The sequence below is a fragment of the Penaeus japonicus genome, unplaced genomic scaffold (assembly GCF_977035675.1).
Source record: "Penaeus japonicus unplaced genomic scaffold, GWHDUDI00000001_assembly GWHDUDI00000007, whole genome shotgun sequence".
Classification (NCBI taxonomy): domain Eukaryota; kingdom Metazoa; phylum Arthropoda; class Malacostraca; order Decapoda; family Penaeidae; genus Penaeus; species Penaeus japonicus.
Window position 1 is genome coordinate 16,520,870 of NW_028234409.1, and position 17,500 is coordinate 16,538,369.

The following is a 17,500-nucleotide window of genomic DNA, read 5'->3' on the forward strand; positions in this document are numbered from 1 at the left end:
CACGATATAACGTACGCATGGCATTATACGATTAGCTAATTTTCAATATAGAGGGCGATTGGCTGCCATGATGCCGGAGCTTTAGCGATATTGGTTAAAGGCAATGTGATCTTTTTCAAGTCTGACATTATTTCATATGCGATAGATTTTCGTCTATTAAAGGCTTATCGATTCCTTCTTTAATCGATCTTTTCAAACAGGACCAAGAAGTACAAAATACATTTTGCACTAGCGGCCTTCGTTCGAAGCGAATATTACAAATCAAAGCCGGGCGCACACTCCCTAGCACAGCTCTACCAGTGCTTCCCTTGGCGTGGTCATGCAATTTGATCAGCGAACGTTGGCCTTTGGAACGTGTACCCCAGCGAGTTCCCCACGGCAGAGCTATTTGCTCATTTACTTCAATTTAAATTACTGCCAGTTCAGGGGAGAAGGGAATAATTTAGCATTTTCCTTCTCAGATTTCTATACGATTCGAAATGACAGAAGCCTCAGAAGATTTTTATGTTTTCGTTGCGACTAGTACAATTGTTATGATGAATTATTTTTTCTTCTGTGTCAGAGTAGAATAGAATGGTATATTCCTAATACCTGTTCAGCAAAATTTACAGCGGTATATGTTTGACAATGATTACTGAGAAATCGCGTACCATGACAGAGATAAAACGGTGATACTCTAAGAACACCTTCGACTAGAGTTACTTGCAGATAAGAAACAACAAATGGCTGTTGCATTGCAATATTACCGAAGCGATGATAAAAACCTCCTCCATTTCCAAGTTCACATCTCAGCGTTGCTAATGTGTGAACCTCCAGTTTCAACTCAGGTATCCGAAACACATGCCACGTACTCATATTGGTATGAGTTTCCGATAAAAGTAAAAATGACGGTTCACACATTGCCAACGCTGAATTGTGAACTGTGAAGTGGAGAGAGAGAGAGAGAGAGAGAGAGAGAGAGAGAGAGAGAGAGAGAGAGAGAGAGAGAGAGAGAGAGAGAGAGAGAGAGAGAGAGAGAGAGAGAGAGAGAGAGAAAGAGAAAAAGAGAGAGAGAAAGAGAGAAAGAGAGAAAGAGAAAAAGAGAGAGAGAGAGAGAAAGAGAGAGGGAGGGATGGAGAGAGAGAGAAATCATTCCCTTGAAAATCCCAACTCAAAATGGCTGGCGAGTAAAAGAAGCAGAAAAAAAAGTTTTTTGAAAGACACTTGAGGGTGCAGCTCTTGCGACACGCCCTCTCGCGATGGCCTCCTTCAAGCCCTAGCAGCCCTCGATGCCCTCCCTCTCCAAAGGTCCTACTCGAGGGACTCAACGCCGGCAGCAGGCCAGCCTACATCCGCAACACAGCCTTGTTCGAAGCCTCGTAAAATTGGGCTTCATATCATTTCTTCCAGTTCGAGAAAAAACCTTCGAGAAGCAGCTAAGGGCCCGAAATGATGGGGGAAACGATATCAAGGGAAATTTGATAACACGGATTAGAGAAGTATATGAACTGAGAATGCAGAATGCAATGATGGTAATGATGCATTGATGATGATGGTGAAGCTGTGATGATGTGATGATGGTGAAGCTGTGATGATGTGATGATGGTGAAGCTGTGATGATGTGATGATGATGGTGTGAAGATGATGATGATAGACTACCAATAACAAGCAATAGGAATAATAGTAATAATACTAATGATCAAAATAAACCCTTGGCCTTGTTATTTTTGTATAAGATAGATGATTCATTCTCACAAGATGAATTACACAATATACAAATCATAGCAAATCTCTGCACGAGAATTCAACACTGCCTCGCTAAGTGGCCAAACACACACACACACACACACACACACACACACATACACACACACACTACAACAACAACAACAACAACAACAAATGCCTTTCTCTATCTTGCCTTTATCTTCAATCCATCAAAAGCCAAATTCACTCATTTCAGTCACCTGTCTATTTTATCTGATAACTTTTTGCCTACATATTTAATCAACTGTGTGTTGGATGCCTTGTGGGGCTATCACACCTCCTTCCAGCCGAAGAAATGACATACATGAGTGACATGTGTCCCTGTTCACACACACACACACACACACACACACACACACACACACACACACACACACACACACACACACACACACACACACATACACACACACACACACAACAACAACAACAAATGCCTTTCTCTATCATGCCTTTATCTTCAATCCATCAAAAGCCAAATTCACTAATTTCAGTCACCTGTCTATTTTATCTGATAACTTTTTGCCTACATATTTAATCAACTGTGTGTTGGATGCCTTGTGGGCCTATCACACCTCCTTCCAGCCGAAGAAATGACATACATGAGTGACATGTGTACATGTTCACACACACACACACAACAACAACAACAAATGCCTTTCTCTATCATGCCTTTATCTTCAATCCATCAAAAGCCAAATTCACTCATTTCAGTCACCTGTCTATTTTATCTGATAACTTTTTGCCTACATATTTAATCAACTGTGTGTTGGATGCCTTGTGGGGCTATCACACCTCCTTCCAGCCGAAGAAATGACATACATGAGTGACATGTGTCCCTGTTCACACACACACACACACATACACACACACACACACACACACATACACACACACACACACAACAACAACAACAAATGCCTTTCTCTATCATGCCTTTATCTTCAATCCATCAAAAGCCAAATTCACTAATTTCAGTCACCTGTCTATTTTATCTGATAACTTTTTGCCTACATATTTAATCAACTGTGTGTTGGATGCCTTGTGGGCCTATCACACCTCCTTCCAGCCGAAGAAATGACATACATGAGTGACATGTGTACATGTTCACACACACACACACAACAACAACAACAAATGCCTTTCTCTATCATGCCTTTATCTTCAATCCATCAAAAGCCAAATTCACTAATTTCAGTCACCTGTCTATTTTATCTGATAACTTTTTGCCTACATATTTAATCAACTGTGTGTTGGATGCCTTGTGGGCCTATCACACCTCCTTCCAGCCGAAGAAATGACATACATGAGTGACATGTGTCCCTGTTCACATACACACACACTACAACAACAACAACAACAACAACAAATGCCTTTCTCTATCTTGCCTTTATCTTCAATCCATCAAAAGCCAAATTCACTCATTTCAGTCACCTGTCTATTTTATCTGATAACTTTTTGCCTACATATTTAATCAACTGTGTGTTGGATGCCTTGTGGGGCTATCACACCTCCTTCCAGCCGAAGAAATGACATACATGAGTGACATGTGTCCCTGTTCACACACACACACACACACACACACACACACACACACACACACACACACACACACACACGCACACACAACAACAACAACAACAAATGCCTTTCTCTATCTTGCCTTTATCTTCAATCCATCAAAAGCCAAATTCACTCATTTCAGTCACCTGTCTATTTTATCTGATAACTTTTTGCCTACATATTTAATCAACTGTGTGTTGGATGCCTTGTGGGGCTATCACACCTCCTTCCAGCCGAAGAAATGACATACATGAGTGACATGTGTCCCTGTTCACACACACACACACAACAACAACAACAACAAATGCCTTTCTCTATCTTGCCTTTATCTTCAATCCATCAAAAGCCAAATTCACTCATTTCAGTCACCTGTCTATTTTATCTGATAACTTTTTGCCTACATATTTAATCAACTGTGTGTTGGATGCCTTGTGGGGCTATCACACCTCCTTCCAGCCGAAGAAATGACATACATGAGTGACATGTGTCCCTGTTCACACACACACACACATACACACACACACACAACAACAACAACAAATGCCTTTCTCTATCATGCCTTTATCTTCAATCCATCAAAAGCCAAATTCACTAATTTCAGTCACCTGTCTATTTTATCTGATAACTTTTTGCCTACATATTTAATCAACTGTGTGTTGGATGCCTTGTGGGCCTATCACACCTCCTTCCAGCCGAAGAAATGACATACATGAGTGACATGTGTCCCTGTTCACACACACACACACACTATATATATATATATATCTTTATATATATACATTACATACATATATATATATATATATACATATATATATATATATATATATATATATATATATATATATATATATATATATATATATATACATATACATATACACACACACACATGTGCAAATTTCTCTTCTTAACTTCCCCATTCCTGACTCTATTCTCCGAGTTGTCACATCAAGAGCCGTCTTTCCTCTGTCACTGACAAATTCCCTCTCCCTTTCCCGACGTCGACGAGCATCGTTAAGGAGCGGCTTTCCTTGCATCCCCAGGCAACACTCCGCCTCTGCTGCTCTTCAAGCCACGCCCTCTTCCCCTACCCAAGCTTCTGTTGCACGCGTCCTTTGCGCGCACTATCCCTGCGTGCAAGCTATCCTATCAACCGTCTTCATAAACACTATTACATGGATAACTTCACCACATGGAGTACATCAATAATATACCATCTTAAGGAAGATATATAGCCAATACAGCCAAGAGTTTTATTTTTCAAAACGTCACTACACACACGATTACAAACCCTAACGAAACATCATCATCCCCAACACATCCTTTTTCCATTCAACACACTCGTTTAATCCACTTTCCCCCCCCCCCCACACACACACCGATACGTCATCCATGATGTCATGTAACCACTTCAGTCCAAACCTACTGGAAAATATCAGAAGATAAAAGGCCACCACCTTGCACTACAATCGATGGCATTGGCAATTCATCATGATAAAAGTGGGCCTTGCTTTATGTTCAATACCCTTTATGATGAATGCTGTCAAGCGCAAGAACATATATTCATAGTCGTTTCTCTGAGAGTCAGTGTGTGCGTGTGTGTGTGTTTGCATGTGTGCACATGTGTGTGCACATGTATGTGCACGTGTGTATGCACTGTGTGTACACGTGTGTGAGCAATGTGTGTATGCATGTCTGTGTGCACGTGTGTGTGCTCGTGTGTGCTCGTGTGTGTGTGTGTGTGTGTGTGTGTGTGTGTGTGTGTGTGTGTGTGTGTGTGTGTGTGTGTGTGTGTGTGTGTGTGTGTGTGTTAAAGAGTGAGTGAGTGAGTGAGAGAATAGGTGAGTGAGTGTGTGAGTGTGTGAGTGTGTGAGTGAGTGAGTGAGAGAGTGAGTGAGAGAATAGGTGAGTAAGTGGGTGAGTGTGTGTGTGTGTGTGTGTGTGTGTGTGTGTGTGTGTGTGTGTGTGTGTGTGTGTGTGTGTGTGTGTGTGTGTGTGTGAGTGAGAGAATAGGTGAGTGAGTGTGTGAGTGTGTGAGTGTGTGAGTGAGTGAGTGAGTGAGTAGGTGAGTGAGTGAGTGTGTGCATAAGTGTGTGCATAAGTGTGTGTGTACATGTGTGTATGTGTTTACATGTGTGTATGTGTGTATGTGTGTATGTGTGTGTGTGTGTGTGTGTGTGTGTGTGTGTGTGTGTGTGTGTGTGTGTTAAAGAGTGAGTGAGTGAGTGAGAGAATAGGTGAGTGAGTGAGTGAGTGAGTGAGTGAGTGAGTGAGTGAGTGAGTGAGTGAGTGAGTGGGTGGGTGGGTGAGTGAGTGTGTGCATGAGTGTGTGCATGAGTGTGTACATAAGTGTGTGCATAAGTGTGTGCATAAGTATGTGCATGAGCATGTGCACAAGTGTGTGTACATGGGTGTATGTGTGTGTGTGTGTGTGTGTGTGTGTGTGTGTGTGTGTGTGTGTGTGTGTGTGTGTGTGTGTGTGTGTGTGTGTGTGTGTGTGTGTGTGTGTGTGTGTGTGTGTGTGTGTGTGTGTGTGTGTGTGTGTGTGTGTGTGTGTGTGTGTGTGTGTGTGTGTGTGTGTGTGTGTGTGTGTGTGTGTGTGTGTGTGTGTGTATGTGTATGTGTATGTGTATGTGTATGTGTGTGTGTGTGTGTGCATGTGTGTGTACATGTGTGTGTACATGTGTGTGTGCATGTGTGTGCATGTGTGTGCATCTGTGTGTATACATGTGTGTATACATGTGTGTGTACATGTGTGTGTGGGTGTGTACGTGTGCATGTGTGTGTGTGCATACGCGCGTTGCTAGGGCTACTTAAGCGCAAGCAGTCACAAATAACTAAGCGTCTACATCTCCATTTTACACGGCAAGAACAAATCGAGGTGCGCGTTTACATTGCATATTCATCCCGTGAGCGACCACCGCACCCATCGCCGTACACCGACTCCGACCAGAATCTTTTCTGTGGACACACCCATTATATCGTCGACACCTTGGAAACATTTCTGTTTACTCACCCATTCGGAACGAGGAAAATATTTTCATCCCCTAGTTGCTTCACTTTCATGAATATCATATCCATTTCTGCTGCAAGATAAAGATAATTTGTTCGTGCACTTCCACTTACCTACAAACAATTTGTATGAATGGGATTTTCAACAAGGGGGATGCTCATTTAGCATTTGTAAATCTATAAAGCTTTATTAATATAAAACAAAATAATGTTCTTTTATAATAATGAAAATAATAATCATAAAAAGAAAACGAAAAGCGAGTATGTGAAAAGAAAGTGAAAAGGGAGGCAAAAGATGGCGGAGAAAAAGAGAGAGAAGGAGGGACAAGGAAGAGGAGATAATAAGTCTAAAACGAGGCTGCATCCGATATGGATCCTGAACCCCGGGGATAATGGCAGAGGGAGGGAGAAGGAGAAAGAGAAAGGCTACATGGCTCGACAAACATCGCTCATCCACGTATGAATAAGAATTCTGGTCTCAGGGAAAAGAGGGCGTGGGCGGCAGCATAGTCACTTCGAGTACGGGAATAACCTAACAAAAGAGGCGAGGGCACAAGAATTGTTCAGCGAGGTCACACAGAGAGGGAAGGGCACAAGAGCTGTTCTGTGAGGTCACACTAAGAGGGAAGGGCACAAGAGCTGTTCCGTGAGGTCACACAAAGAGGGGAAGGCACAAGATGTGGCTAGTCGGTCACACAAAGTGAGGAGGGCATGAGGTGTGACCAGAGAGGTCACACAAGGAGGGAAGGGCACAGGATGTGGTCAGTGAGGTCACACTAGGAGGGGAGGGCACAAGGTCTAGTCAATGAGGTCACACAAGGAGGGGAGAGCTCGAGCTATGGTCAAGGGTACGGCCTCACAGGGAAAAGACGAGGCCGGACCCGGACTCACCTGAGAGAAGGCGTTCGGGAGCCTGGCCACCGCTGGAGTAAGGGTGAGGGAGCAGAGCGGCACTTTGACCGCCCTGCCCCTGCCCAGCAGACGTAGCACCGCCCCGCACTCCATTGTCGGTGGGATTCAAGTCTCTTGCTAGGAGATCCTCGGTCAACGATTGACGGATGGGCCTGCGCCTCGGTCGGGACACGTCAGGTCAATCAGCACAGCACTTGGACCAGGGTTACGCCACACCTGCTTTTGGTAGCTCGGTCTTCGGCTATCCGACTTTTTCAAATGCCGATAAAGGCTCTTTTTCTAAAATACAAATGCCTAATGACTCACTACTAAACACTGATCACTGCAAAATCATACAATTAATTAAGACGGGTTGGTTTTAATTGGCAATAATTCGTTGTTATACAGGGAAACGCTTGTCCTCTGTGAATGACGCGACAATTATCGGTAACCTTAGCACCTTTCACCGCCAATTTAGTTAGCACAGTCGGCCACTCTCATCACTACCAGGACAGTGTTATCAGAGGCATAACAGTTCGTGTGGGATGTGCACAGACCAGCCGTAAACCATGTGGTGGGTGGTAGGCATGGCCCGGAGGTGGTGTTAGTAGTGTGAGTGTAGTGGTAGTAGTAGCAGTTTTGGTAGTAGTGGTAGTATGGGCTGGAAGGAGAGGGTGGCAACAAGAACCTGAGCGGCGGGTAGCGTGTATAACCTCTCGGCCCCACAGCCACGGACACACTACCAGTGCCGTCCCGAGCTTGGCCCTACACGAGCAGATAGTTGCGTGGCGGCGGCCCGCTGCCTCCCCCAGATGCCACACGCCGCCACAGTGCCAACTCTCGCGGGACTTGATGCCATCACTATTATTACTGTCAGTAAATGATAACCTTTCCACCATCGTACTTTCTGAATCCAACCCTTTCATTTCAGTGACTCAAATGACCGGAAGTTCTGGACAAGGCACTCAGCATTTCTGGACAAGCAAGCGGCGACTGTATGCCTATGTTTGGGCCTACGGTTTTATAGCATGTGGAGCTGTCTTGCCTGACACGCTATTGCTACTCTACAATATTGATCAAACAATAACAGAACATACTAATGGTTGTCCTTTTCGTACTATTCACCGAGTCATTATTCACCGCTATTCACTACTTTGTATTACTTACACCCTATTTATCAGACTTTTCTTCGCTTGTTTGTTGAATCTCGCGATGGCAAGACTTACAAGCAGTCGTCTCACACTCACACACACATACACTAAAATAAAACATAATATATATATAAACAAAATAAAATAAATAAACAAATAAAGAACTATATGAAAAAAACACTACGAACGAACGAACACTACACAACATAAAAAACACTACGAAGGGAAACGATGTCGTGTCACGAGGACATGCGTTTCACTATTCATGTCAGCGACGGTGATGGGAAATGGACAACCGTCGAAGGTCAGATTCCGTGACGGTCTCCTCCTCACGAGGAAGCTCAGTGTCTCCCTTCTGTGATATCTTGATTGCCGGAGTCCAATCAGACATTACGGGCAGGCTGCAGCCCTTATAGTCTAAATGGAATTAAATCGGCTGTTCAAAAAGACGTATCATTTCATTCTTCTTCTTTACCTTTATAAACTACTACCAATATTTGTAGCAATCATTGCGATATAACTTTTATAACATTCCATATTGATTCAGTCATGAATTCATGAACGAGATAACTTTTTTTGGTACTTTTTTTTTTTTGCTTATAGTGTCGTACTTACAAAAATCAATACTATAATTTCCCCAACTCAGAGAAAAACTATCATCACTCATATGGTTATCAAAATCATTAACAATGTAACGGATAAAATCTCATTTCTATATCCGCATTGTTATAATCCGTTGAGTCATATTCATAACTTCTCTCATACAAACATCATCATCACCAGTCACAATCACAATTCTTTCGATAAGGGATAACAATAGCCAACTATTTCCTACGGCGTTCGTGCGATTACCAAATTTCGTGCTCATTAAAAGTGCATCATCATTATCTAGGATGCAATGCAGACTAAAAAAAATAATCACATTTCCTAAATACGAATCTGAAGTCGGCATTAAAAGATGTTTCGGTGGCGTTCTTTCGGATGTGAACCAGATGACGCGGAATTCGAGGCCGACTAGTTTCATAATTAAATCGACCGGGGTGAATATATTAGAAATCTTAACATTCACATCATAATAATCATATTAGGAATTATATATCATTGCAAAGTACTGGTACAATTAATTCCAAAGTGTCCTGAATTGCTGTATCGAAAGTATAAATGTATGGCTTCCGTAGTATTTGATTTACATATTTTCGATAAATTTGTTCATCCACCACTTAATCAACCCGTTACTCGGACTAATATACCTTACTAATATACGTTACTCGGACTAATATAATGTACCTGTCCTGACATGTTGACTGAATCATAGTAATAGATGAAGGGGACAAATAAACAAACTGCCTAACAAATATGCACATGCCGGAAGTGTACTGGGTATACATTTTTCACTCGTTGATGCTTTTTTTTTTCTTCACTTTTGAGACCATCATCTTTACTACCTTTATGAGTGACATCACGCCTTCATTGTCATGCAACGCCAGCCGTGCTGGTAGTACCACTCATGGCAAACGGACAACTTTTAATATCAAGACCGTCAGGGTAAACATACACTGCCCTACGGTTTATTTGTCCCCTTCATCTATTGCTATGATTCAGTCAACATGTCAGGACAGGTACAACGTCTAAACTATGTACATGTGTAGCTGGTGGGGAAGGCGGGGTATTTCAAGGCGCCAGACTGAGAAATCTACCTTCGATTCTGCAGGACTCCAGTTCTGGGATTCGTTCGCTAATCTTTTCGGTATCATATTTGTAGCTCATAATCATATCTCTAAAAATAGTCAAAGTAATGACGGATAGAACCTTCATATCTCATACATTTCAAGCGGCGATAAGCATTGCACCACCTCATGATTACATAATCATAATCTATAGATCACGACGCAAAACCACCATCACATAACCTCGCATAAAAAAACGGAATCAAACACCACATTCTCAGACAGTACACAACAGGACCCAAAGCCCCAGTGCCGAGACCAGGACAGGGCCGCTCCTCCAAGACCTTGGGTCCCTCTCTCATCGCTTGTCGGCCGTCCAACCTGAGACGCAGTTCAAGAACTTGGGGTATCCGGCAGGCATCGCTTTGTTGGCCCACTCTGTCTTTCATTCTTTTACCTGTTTTTTTTCTCGTCTTCCTGGTATTGGTATCATTTCACTTATCTATCTTATTTTTCCATGGTAGGAAAATGTCTTAGAGCAGGCATGCCCCAATCTAGTTCAGGAATAAGCTAAACTAAGAAAGCAAAATATTTAATTATCTGGTCGTAAGAGTGGTGTAAAATTAGAAAGAAAGACTATGTGAACCTCCAACTATTTGTTTATGCATACGAACATGCGCAACTCTTCATTCGCATGAACACGAGCTACATCCGAAATTATGACGATCCCACATAGAGAGCCTCGGCTGAAGCAGCGAGCCCTGCCGAACACGTGGGCAGGTAAGCCGAAGTGGCCCGATTCTCGGAAGCGTCGGAGGGGCGTGACACGAGCCGGCCAGGAACACTTGGCTCCGCTCACCGGGCCGCTCACCTGCTGCACCTGAGCACCCACACCGAACAACACTTTCCCTTCTCAACACGAGCAATCCTCGGTATCAAGTCAGTTCCTACGCTCTGGGATACTTATTTGCTCCTTATATCTATTCTTCACAAGCATAAACTCTGACATTTGTCGTATGATCAGATTAACCTGAAGCTACGATTGCATTTAAGTGCTTTGCCAAAAATAGCCTTCTGGGGAATTATTCCTCCCCTAAAAATGCCGGCATATAAATCAAAACCCTCATCGCGTAGCTTTATATTATAATAACAGCTCCAACATCATTCCGTAAATAAACTGCATCATTAAGTCTCGAGAGCATTATCGTTGTCATGCAAACATCAGTCCGCACGAATGCAGTGAACACGCCACGCCACTCCGCCTGCAACTTCAAGAACGCGACAAGACGAACCGCTGCAGGTCACGTATTCGTCACGTTAAACCAACAAACTTGCATGTGCCCAATTCTTGCATTACGCACCGGCGGTAACTTGGATCATTATCAACCATGCAATCTCAACTTGAGTCTCACGTACAAATGATCGTGGACCTGCGGATTCCGCGAATCGCCATATGAGAGAGGAGGTAACAGGAGGAGGTAATATGGCGAAGAAGGAAATGGGGGGGGGGGTAAGGAGAAGGAGGGGGAGACATGTACGAAACACGGAGGGTGAGTGAGGGAGGCAGAAGGGAGCAGGGAGGGGAAGAGAGGAAGCCAGCAATAGAGAGTAAGTAGAAGAGCGTAAAAGAGAGAAAAGGGTGAAAGAAACTTATACATTCTATGCCTCTGTCTCACACTCACACTCACACTCACACCCACACTCACTCTCTCTTTCCTATATTTCTTTGTTTTTCTTTCTCTGTCTCTGCTTGCATTTTTGTTTTGAGTGAGTGAGTGAGTGAGTGAGTGAGTGAGAGATTGATTTGATTTTGAGAGAGAGAGAGAGAGAGAGAGAGGGGGGGGGGGGGGGAGAGGGAGAGGGAGAGAGAGAGAGAGAGGGGGGGGGGGGGAGAGGGGAGAGGGGAGGGGGGGGAGGGGGGGGGGGGGAGAGGGAGAGGGAGAGAGAGAGAGAGAGAGGGAGAGGGAGAGGGAGTGGGAGGGAGGGAGAGAGAGAGAGAGATATTATTTTGATAAGTTTATTCATAATATATAGTGTATACACATGAGAGAGAGAGAGAGAGGGAAAATGTGTGTGCGCGTGTGCGTGTGTGTGTGCTTGTACGTGTGCTTGTGAGTGTGCGTACGAATGAACGCGTAAATGTACGTGTGAATGTGCATATGCATGTGCGTGCGTGTGTGTGTGCTCTTTCTCGGGAAAGCTCGACGGTAAAGTCTGCCCGTAAACAGAGCTACAAAGACAATTACATAAAATAGTAATGGTAAACATTGAGATTTTTTTTTCTCTAATTTGAGGTTTGCAACACTTTAACTCTGGCGCTTCCAAACTGGTAAAGATATATCACTGACCGACGATACACACACAGATCATAATGAATAAATTATTCAAAGCGTTGTTCCGTTTTATAATCAGAGCAAATGAATAAATTCGTATGATAATTCCTTTTTTTGTGATTGTATCAACATTCTACCAAAAAAAGCGCAAGCAGAATTTCAGATAACCGATATTTATAATTTTCGGTTCGTTGGCAGCCTCTGTCTGTCCATTTTTTTTATCCTAAATTTACCTGAGCCTATTTTTTTTATTCCGGAACTGCAGGGACGTGTGACGTCACTCAAATGCAAAAACTCAAGAGCCGGTTTCTATTTTTCAGACAGTGATTGGAAAGCATTTTCGAGTATGCCGTTCTTCGACATGCTATTCAGGTTGTCGACAAAAGTAATAATATTTTCACTTGCTCATATTAGTTTCATTATTTTGAGTACCTTTGTTATCGAAAATTAATTCAATTAAAGAGAGCTATAATAATGATGAAGTAAGCACACAGAATAAGATCCGTCCCATAAACTTACAAATATCAAATATTCGCATCTTCACCATACTCCACTTTCCACCTCCTTCCCCCCCCCCCCAACCCACGCCCCACCCTCCCCCATCGTCAGCCTCACTTCCATTTCCAAACTTCCGGAACTCCCCAACACACGTCTCTCGTCCCTTAGAATCATTCCTCCATACCATACCATCAGCATCACCAACTTCCCAACTCTCTGCCTCCCCCACCGCCATACCACCACGGAAAATACACCCAGTCAAGATATGTATATTACATCATCTCGCAATCTACTTAAAATAACACCATGCATCTTGCCATGCATCTAACCTTGCACGCGCAATAAGAACCCGTTGCATAAAAGCGCCTCAAGTTTACGGCGAGAAAGGTACAAAAGAGCTGTGCATCTAAGCGGCCTACTTACGCTCTTGTCCCGTAATGAGCGGTGCCGCAGGCGCGCGGGACTCGGCAATGCGCGCTTTGTGTCGGAAAGGGCAGTTGCGATGGACGTCCGCTATGCATCGTCCGCTATGCAATCGTTTTCGTTTGTTCGTTTGTTTCTGTTCAACATCAAGAAGAAATGTCGCAGCGAAGTGAAGGCCGAGAGAGCGTGGCCGACGAGAGAAAGAATTGTGACGTTATTGCACAACAACAGAAGGAAAGAATCATCACAGGCTGGAATTCCGGTGTCATGTCGGAGTTTCGGATTCCAGGGTGCGGCAAAGTCAGTCTGGTCGAAGGAAGCCGGGCGCGAGTGGGCGCGAGTTGGCTACAGCTGATGCAAACAAGATTCCGACACAGGAACATGTAATTCTTTTCTTTTGAAACTGATTCCTAAAATGCGTGCGTAAGTTATGTGTGTGTGTGTGAGTTGGTATGTATGGTATGGTAATGATTTAGCCTGATAGAGTGTTTAGTCCTAAACAAGTATGATCAATCAAAGAAATAAAAAATAAGGTTCACATTAATCTTATAGGATATCTGACAACATAAATAGTACAACAGTACTAGCTACCGACCCGAAGTACGTACATAATGCATTAAAATCTCTTGATTAACTCTACTCAACACCATTTCCTTGATGAAGAGTAGAGACTAAATGATAAAAGATGAAAAAAAAAGCTGCAGACGTGTTACAAATTAATCTGAATTTATCATCCCATAATGTAAATGCTGATTGCGTGATGCAACTGATCCTTTATCACACTGTAATAAAAAACACAATTGTCTCGCCTCTTACATGATTTAATTAAGGTTGACAAAGACCCCCGTTCATGTTCCCACCATGAAAACAGCTGTTCTCACTCTCACCCTCACTAGTCACCAATCCGTTTTTATTCAGATACAAGTTATCTTTTTTTGTTTTTGTTTTTTTTCGGAATCCGTTTGTGTTCTCTGCATATTTCCTCGTGCCCTCACTCGTCTCTTCTCCTTTCCTCACTAGAACAGCCTCTGTTCTCCAAGCTGCGTCTGTTGTTTCCGCAGTGGTTCATTCCCACATTGTTTCCTCTATTTCATTGTCTTGTTCTCCCTCTCCTCCCCGCGTTGTGTGAGTTTGTGTACCTTGTCAAAACTTTCGGATTAGTTTATAGTTCTCCCTTCTCGCTGGGGCTGCGGGCTGCATTTTCCAAAGACTTCCGTTATCTAGCTGCTTCCGGTCCTCGGGCATCCTTCGAGTGTGCTCTCAATTACCGTAATTTGCCTCCGTAACGCATGCACATCTATCATTCTCAACAAAGCCTCTCTTTTTCTTTTACAACTTTCTCGACAGCTTCCCTAAGCTCCTATCAGTCTGTTACATTTTTTTTCAATATTTCATCTTTCCGTCTTACTTCCTTTGTTTAACATTTTCTTTCCAACTTGACTACCTCATCAAAACCCTCTCAGCATCTACCCTTATCAATTTTCTTAATTTTTTATTTTCACTCATTAATTTTGAAAAGATTATTCCCACGTGTTACACGGTTTTCCAGCCATTGCCTATTATCCTCTATACCAGAGTTCTTGAAAGTATGTGTGCCGTCCTACCACTGAGTCGCGAGCTAGATGTCAGTGGGGTCCCTGCGTATCATTAAAAAAGATTGTTAAATAAAATGAATAAAGGAAAAAATGAAAATCAGATGATAACTCGTTTCAGTAAATTAAGTAGTAAACCAAAAGAGAAAAGTTATTCGTACAGGATACAGAAAGGCGTAAAATCTACTGACCTACTGATTAGTAAACAATACTGTCTAATAGGGCCGCGAGGATAACACACGAAGCCTAACGGGGTCGTGATGAAGAGAGTTTGAAGAACAACGCTCTATACGCTACTTATTTTACTCCTTTTTCAAGACAAACGCCCCCACGTGGCTACCTCACCGGCGAATTTTCCACTATTCTACGTCGCCCGTGGACCCTCGACATCTTAAACTATTTCTTTCAACTTGCAACTTCACACGGATTCCTCTCGAAGTTCTAAGGTGTTGTGTCTAAATCATCGCTTTACTATTCCTTCTTATCCAATTCTGAGCGATTTTCCAGAGGCGCGGCAGTTCTCTTTGATCACTGCCTTCTAACTCCGTCAAAGTTATTGGTTATGATGGAGTCGATTGCGCTGTACTCTTTACAGATCAGACTGCAAGTAATTTATGGCACGGTCGGTTTTTATTGCCTGCGGAACACTGATCGGCAAGTTTATACTTGCAAATGCGCACACACACACACACACACACACACACACACACACACACACACACACACACACACACACACACACACACACACATCCTCCAGTGGGCTAAAAGAATTATCACACGCTGTCTCATCCTTTACCATTAGTCTCACGCCTTAGAAGGGTCGAGGCTCACTTGATCTTTTGATGCTACCTTCGCCTCAGTTGCTGATTTTCACGGAAGGTTCCTCACGCGTGACTCGTGTTCTAATCACTGCTGATCCCCGTTCAGTGTCGGCGGATTCCAAATTGTGTTTTGCTTTGACATGCCCTTTGATATTGGTCTAATCAGCACACATACGACCGAGCCAAATCAAACCGTTTATGATATAATCCCGGGTAAATAATAGGAACCATAAGAGTTTCTCTAACATCAACTCGATCTAGAACTTTAGTGTGTTACAGTTCTCCCTTTCTTATATTACACTTGTATCTCTCTCTTTCTTCCTTCCGCCTATCTCTATCTAATGTTACTGTCAAAAAAAAACAAAAAAACTGAAGCAATTGTAACCACACAAGCAAACTCCTCTGGGAACTGACGAACTAAGGGGGGATGAATCCAAGGGATAAATTTCAACGCCACATGCAAAGTCCTGACACGGAATTCAATCCCCACACCTCCGTCGATGGAGAAATCCTTGGCTGGCCTTTTAAACTGCCGCAGCCAGGTAAAGGCCTACGTACGGACTCTTTCCACGCGACTGCAAAATCCCAAGAAGTTTGACTACTTATACAGGTCTTCAAACACTGCCATGCGGACTCCCTTCTTCCTCACAGCTTCCCATTACTTCTCGTAAATGTAGTCTCATTTGTTATAATCATCGGGTAATGGTTGGGTATCAAGACGAAATCCACTTTGCCGCTCTCTCTCTCTCTCTCTCTCTCTCTCTCTCTCTCTCTCTCTCTCTCTCTTTCTCTCTCTTTCTCTCCTTCTCTCTCCTCTCATCATCTCTCTCCTCTCTCCTTCTTTCTCCTCTCTCCTTCTTTCTCCTCTCTCCTTCTTTCTCCTCTCTCCTTCTTTCTCCTCTCTCCTTCTTTCTCCTCTCTCCTTCTTTCTCCTCTCTCCTTCTCTCTCCTCTCTCCTTCTTTCTCCTCTCTCCTTCTTTCTCCTCTCTCCTTCTCTCTCCTCTCTCCTTCTTTCTCCTCTCTCCTTCTCTCTCCTCTCTCCTTCTTTTCCTCTCTCCTTCTTTTCCTCTCTCCTTCTTTTCCTCTCTCCTTCTTTTCCTCTCTCCTTCTTTTCCTCTCTCCTTCTTTTCCTCTCTCCTTCTTTTCCTCTCTCCTTCTTTTCCTCTCTCCTTCTTTTCCTCTCTCCTTCTCTCTCTCTTCTCCTCTCCTTCTCTCTTCTTTCTTCTTCTTCTCTCTCTCTTCTTTTCTTCTTCTCTCTGCTTCTCTCCTTTTCTCTCTCTACTTCTCTTCTTCTCTCTCTTCTCTTCTTCTCTTTCCTCTCTTCTCTTCTTCTCTTTCCTCTCTTCTCTTCTTCTCTTTCCTCTCTCCTTCTCTCTCCTCCCTTCTTCTCTCTCCTCCCTCCTTCTTTCTCCTCTCTCCTTCTTTCTCCTCTCTCCTTCTCCCTCCCGCACCCTCTTCCTCACTCTCTCTCCCCTCAATGTCTATACCCTTGCGGAAAAGACACTTCACGAAAACTAAAAACTGAAACAGCATCTGATATACCGCGCGTTAACGAAACCTCAAATTGTCATTCCTGAAAACAAATCGCTATGACTTGGAAATCGGCAAAGTGCAGTAACTACTAAACAGGCTATTCTTGCGTATCATAATCCATTACAAAATAGGTCTTGCAAAACTTGTGAGAAATTTAATCTTCTTTCTCATTTTCTAGGTAACTGACAAAAAGCATCCGATATAATGTGACGCAGATCAGCTTTAAAAGAATTTAATGGCAAATATTTCCGGGAAAAGAAAATAT

The 17,500-nt window shown here is 43.2% G+C and overlaps 1 long non-coding RNA gene across 2 annotated transcripts in view; it reads right to left on the bottom strand.

Moving 5' to 3' along the window:
• The window catches only part of LOC147471566 (uncharacterized), a 368,440-nt gene that overhangs the window by 204,712 nt on the left and 146,228 nt on the right, over positions 1-17,500 (bottom strand). The window contains exon 1 of one of the 2 annotated variants that reach the window (XR_015191145.1): positions 7,216-7,964. The exons of the other annotated variant lie outside the window; for it this stretch is intronic. This is a non-coding gene — a long non-coding RNA (uncharacterized LOC147471566). Of the gene's footprint in view, positions 1-7,215; positions 7,965-17,500 lie in introns of those variants that run through there. 2 annotated transcript variants of the gene reach the window in all.